Below are 6000 nucleotides of genomic sequence, written 5' to 3'. Positions count from 1 at the left end.
ACTCTCTTCAACATTTGTTTGCCATTACAACTACAGGTAGGCACACGGCGTGATGTTTGGCGCCAAACATTATCGGAGCAGCTGTCGTCTGCTTCTATCGAAGGCGTTTGTTTCAATCTTAGTAGGTCATAACCAGGTACCAATGTAATCAGTTACCTTATTTATTAAAGCAACTAGACGGGTCATATCACTGCATTCACGCTCTCTTAACTCGTCGTAGCAGGATAAGTTTGTGTTATTATTTTCAATTATTACATTGAACATGCTGTTTTGTGCATATTTTTCAAATGACGTGGATCCTATTTTGCAATGTACTGTTATATTTTAATGAGACCAGTTCCAATACAATAAGTTAAATTTCTTTGTCTTTTCATTCCAAAGTTTCGGATGTATGAATGAATTATAGCGACACCTCTATTATTCTATATGATCATGTTTGGAAGTTTGTTCAAGTACATATGTATATCCAAAATTGGCTTTAATGACAAACATTTGTCAGTTACCGCCCCTGAATGTCCCAGTCTATTTCCGGTATCAACGGGTCCGCGGTATCAACTGGCCTATCATTAGTATGCCGAAAACGTGTTGTTGTGTCCCGTACTGCAGTAAGAGAGGAGGCCATGTATTCCCGAAGGATGAAAGACAGAAGTTGCTATGGGCGTCGGCTATTAAAAGAAACTTGTCGGAGAAAAAGTTTAAGCGGTGGATCCCAACAAATTCGAGCGTCGTTTGTAGTGCTCACTTCACTGATGCCGACTACAAAGCAGAGACCACATACGGCAATATATCAGCAATGATGTTGGATTTATTGTTTATTGTGACCAATTAAACATGTTTATGTGATATTAAGCTGAAATTGAATGGTTTCGAAAACATGTGTACACGACATGACGTTTACTACCTATAATCCAGTACTACTAACCCATTCAGTTGAAGCTGTTAGGCTTAAACATATATATTGTTGTTAACTGTTTTGTTATGTTTTTTGTTTTTTGTTTTTTGTTTTGTTTCATGCCATGGCCGAGTGAGTCTAAATCAGCAACTACAATTGGTCATTTCAAAATGAACTATATACTAGCCAAGCGTTCTAATAACATTATTTGGATTTTCAATATGCCTCACATAATAAACACTTATCAGTATTATCATCATCATTGCATTAATACCTCTCACATATAAACAATCATCAACCCTCATCATCATCATCGTCATCATTATTAAATAATAATTACCAATACATCAATACAAATCGCACACACACACAATCATCATCATCATCATCATCATCATCATCATCATCATCATCATCATCATCATCATCATATATATCATCATCATCATCATCATCATCATTATGACAATATAACTACCAATGCATCAATATAAATCTCACACAATAAACAATCATCTTCATTACCAGTACATCAATACGTTTCACATAATAGACAATCGTCGAGAGAGAGAGAGGCACGGTTTCACGATATATAAATAAAAATAACCAGAGTGGAACAGTGGGCTTATCGAGCGAACCCAGTGTTAAAATGGTCATAAATAAGTGTTCAAAGTTGCCAACTGAAACCAAAATTATAAATTAGTGATGTTTATATAAGGGTTATTAATAGTGATAACATTTAACTTTATACAATGTATTGTTCCAAGACATGCATGAACACAGATTTGGTTATGTACATTATATAACTGTACTTATCCGTCAATAAGTCCATGCCTGGTAATAAGCCCATCCTTATCTGTTGCAGTTTAGTATAAATTGCCACAAGTGTTATTTCATTGTTTTCTAATAAGCCAACCCCTTACTTTGAGTCAAAGGTTATGTGTTGCCTCCCTGAGCTTATTGAAACTTTTTTATGAAACTTCACTGGCAAATTCCTTTCTGAACAGTTTTTTTTTATCAAACTTCACTAGCAAATCCCTTTCTTAACAGATTCTTATCAAACTTCACTAACAAAAGATCACTTTCCAACCTGTAAGCTAATGTTGTTATGGTCCTATACCCCCCTTTGTTAAGATATTGCAGACACTTCATAAAGCCCAGTAGAGAATTATCTTTTTAGTTTGACTCTCAAAGAGAGGGAGAGCTAATGTTGTCACGTCAGCGCTGGTTTCTAAATGTTAAAGTTTTGGTGCAAGTGTTGAAAGGCATTAGTTAACCCCTCTAGACTTGTACTAGGGTGCTGATATTTGATTTCAGGGTTTCTGTGGGGATTAACTATTATTTCCCGTGTTTGGAATAAATGATTCTTGGGGGAAAAGGCCTGTATTTTCAAACAATTTGGACTTTTATATCAAATCTAATAGGTTTAGTGTTTCTATCATGTCAATTCAACCTTTAAACCATGTCTATTTTGTCCTATCAGAATTGTATAATGAACTGTCCTGCATAATTTCACTAACATAAAATGCACATTTGTTTGATTGGAAATTATTTCTAGATGATATATATGACAATGTATGTCTTATTGTTGCATTTACATCTAGTTATTCATGTAATAAATATATGTACAAAAATCACATATTGCAGTATTTTTAGGTCACCAGGCCACCCTGGTCACAGGGGTCAAATGTGTTAAATTCTTAATTTAAAAACAAAAACATCAACTATCAGAATGTATTTAAGAACTAGGGTGGTCATTAAGGACCATGGGCCTCTTGTTTGTTAAAATATCTGTAAAACCCACCCCTAATGCTAGAGTGTGGTATAGTGATAAACAATGCGAGGTGAGCTTTGTACCGTAGGCGGTACACTTGTTTTGTTATGCACTGTTATGTAATCTGTTTGTCATCAACTGTTTTTCTTTTTAACACCATATTACTGGATTCAAATGAAAGAAAGAAATGACCACATGAACATGATATCAATAGGCCCATCACATTGTGCCTCATTCTTTTTTCTCTTGTGTCTATAAATCTTGTACATTTTATTGTAAAATAGTATATACTCAGTACCATACAAATGAACCGTGATATGCTTATAATGACTTGTCAATGTTGAAATACACGGAAATAATGTAATTTTTTATTGGATCAGAGTCCAGAGACAAGTTCAAGTGTATCCTGTAGAATAATATATCAATTTCTTGATAATATGCCTTGTTTTTTTTTAAAAAATACATGCAAGAAAGGTGATTTGTGTTTGTGATTCCTTCAGTCTTGGAATGAGTATCTGTTATAATCTATGAAGAAGAACCTTTCCAAAACAGCTTGTTTAAAGTTGAGGTTGAAAATAATAACAAGTACCATGACCATGTCGTCTATAAATGTGTCACCACGAGGGACAGAAATGATTTTCAGGTCTTTGAAGGTGTATACCACAGGTTCACATTGTTTACGTCCTGTACAGAAGAGCTGACCCTGAATTCTACCAGCTCATCATCAACAAGCAGAGCATCAGGAGAAGATGCTAGGTAGGGATAGGATTCGCTGATGGATGAACCACATTGTGGTGTTTGTAATCCTGTTATCTCCTCAAACTTACTGAGAGCAATAGCTTCATATGTCTTTCCATGATGTATGGATACAGGGGATGATGCTGTTTCTTGGTCATTGTTTAAATATGAAGTGCTGCTATAATGTGTCAAGGTCTTGCTAGCTTCAACATATTTGTCCTGGCTGTAGCTTTACAGATGCGGCCAAAATTTGATGAGTGAATTCTAATACATCTTTCCAGGAACCAACTTTTATTTGTAGCCTGACCTCGAGTATGTTGTTCTACCTCATTTTTCTCATCAACAGTTATTTTTGTTATTTTCATTTTTTGTAACCACATGTCTGATGATGTTAATTCTAGATAGTCATGATCTGTATCTAGGACAGAAAAGTGTTTGAAAAGCTGGGATACGGGATATTCATTTACGCTTTCATGGTTCATCCACACAGCCCTAAAGTGACCCCTGTTACCTGAAATATTACGGTATTGTTGTGGGCGTGGATCATAGTTTACACATGTACACGACTCCTTTGCTAGTGGAAGGCCACAGGCTTTAATAGGGCTTCCATAATAGGGCTTGGTTACGTGGAAGGATGGTAGTTTCCTCTGTAACTTATTCCTTACAGGTTGAGAACTTAAAGCATGCAAAAAGCACAGCACATATATGCTTATATTTACATTCTGTATGCTTAGACCCATTGACAAAAATTACATTCATAAATGCATAACACAGGTGTTCATAGAATCTCAGCACGTGGAAACAGATAGTAACCTGATCACACTGCGTAGTAATACACTACAAAAACTACTCACTCGGAACGACCGACCTAGATGCTTAATTTTTACATCTTAACATCTTATTGAACTGTGCTTTGTGAGTCCACGTATTTACGTGTCCTGTGCTAAAAATAAACATTGAATATGGAACTACATTTTGTAGTGTTATTGTTGTTGACGGTTGCTAAGATCTCTCAGGATAGTGTCACATTTCCCCGCGAAAAACACTGTTCTCGCCACTGCATTGCACCCGTGTATGAGCAGGAACAAACCCTGTTTATTTGTTTGATTCGTTGTTATATCGATCCACTGAAAGGATTCGTCAATGTAAATATAAGGAATGATATTTATTTTTTCAACATTTATGAGGTCATAACAACAATGGGTTTTTGGACATATTTTACATGAATCGCTAACGCGATTCATTCAATATGTCCATAAACCCATTGTTGTTATGACCTCATAAATGTTGAAAAAATAAAAATCATTCCTTAAATATTGAGCTTTGTGCCCCATGCCTGCTGCACATTCGCACTGTCCCTCTAGCACATAACTTATTTTGTCTATGCACACATCCACAACATACGACACACTTTTTTCATCTGTGCTCGGCATTTTGATTTAATGTAAAACCTGTCAGTATCTGAGGCTAAACGTAAATATCTAAGAAATCTGTTTGTATATAAAAAAAATGCGTCACTGGCGATGGTCTTTTGCATATCAAGAAGGTACATGTAGGACTCTACTGCATCTAATGTCAAATCTGTAAAATCTGTGTCATTGTTGAGGTCTCTATAATGTTCAAAACTTGGCACATTTGTCACGATGGCCAAACTTAGTAACAGTTCGTGCCCAGGTGAGGTAATTGACTCTGCACCAACCCTTGGCTTAGATAAGTCGCATGTGAATTGCCTGTGTGCCTCACCGCCACAGTGCAAGGAAACTGTCTCCGTTTCGAGTGTGAATGATTAATAAATAAACGGTCATCTTTGTATCCATATGTTTATGGGTTCTATGTAATTCGAACCAGAAGAAACCCACACAAATACCCGTGTGACATTGGCGCCCAACGTGAATCCTATAAGGAGGTGATTGCCGTACACCCCACTTGTTACCACGTGGGTGGTCATGTGATTTGACCGGAAACTTAGCCAGGAAGAGATAACTCCAGATCAACGTTCTCGTTTCACGTGTTTCCTCGTCTTGAGATTTCGTCTTCGTCGTTGTTAAATTGACATCGACTCATGGGTCTGTCGTCGTGATCGTTTGGATGTATTCATGCTGTCTTCGCAAGAGATTAAATGAGTGTTTTCTGCATCGTCAGGTGATACTCGTGCGGTTTGGAGTGATTGTTGACATTTTTGTGATCGTATTTTCCCATGATTTACTGTGATTGACTTTTTATTATTGCTATTTGTAATGTAACTTGTATGGACTGATTTATGTGATGCCAACTTGCTTTTTAGTCGGCTGATCTTGTATTTACCATGTATCTGATTCATTTATGATGTATTTTCACTTGTTGAAATTGTAAACTGTGATTCTATATTATCTAAATGTAGGTATTAAATAGTACTAAACAGTTGACCTAAAATCATCAATTTTGGATTTGAATATTTGTAAAACAGAATACATTTTTATATGAAGTAAATTGGAGTATTTACTGGATAAACTGTTTCAGTAATTAAAAGTTAAATTTGATTGAAATTAATTTAAATTCAACTCGTGATAAATTATAGATAGGGTTATAACTATATAATTGATTGCCAAAATATAAT

Source organism: Mizuhopecten yessoensis, unplaced genomic scaffold (assembly GCF_002113885.1).
Source record: "Mizuhopecten yessoensis strain PY_sf001 unplaced genomic scaffold, ASM211388v2 scaffold8117, whole genome shotgun sequence".
NCBI lineage: Eukaryota > Metazoa > Mollusca > Bivalvia > Pectinida > Pectinidae > Mizuhopecten > Mizuhopecten yessoensis.
This window is presented reverse-complemented; position numbering follows the sequence as displayed.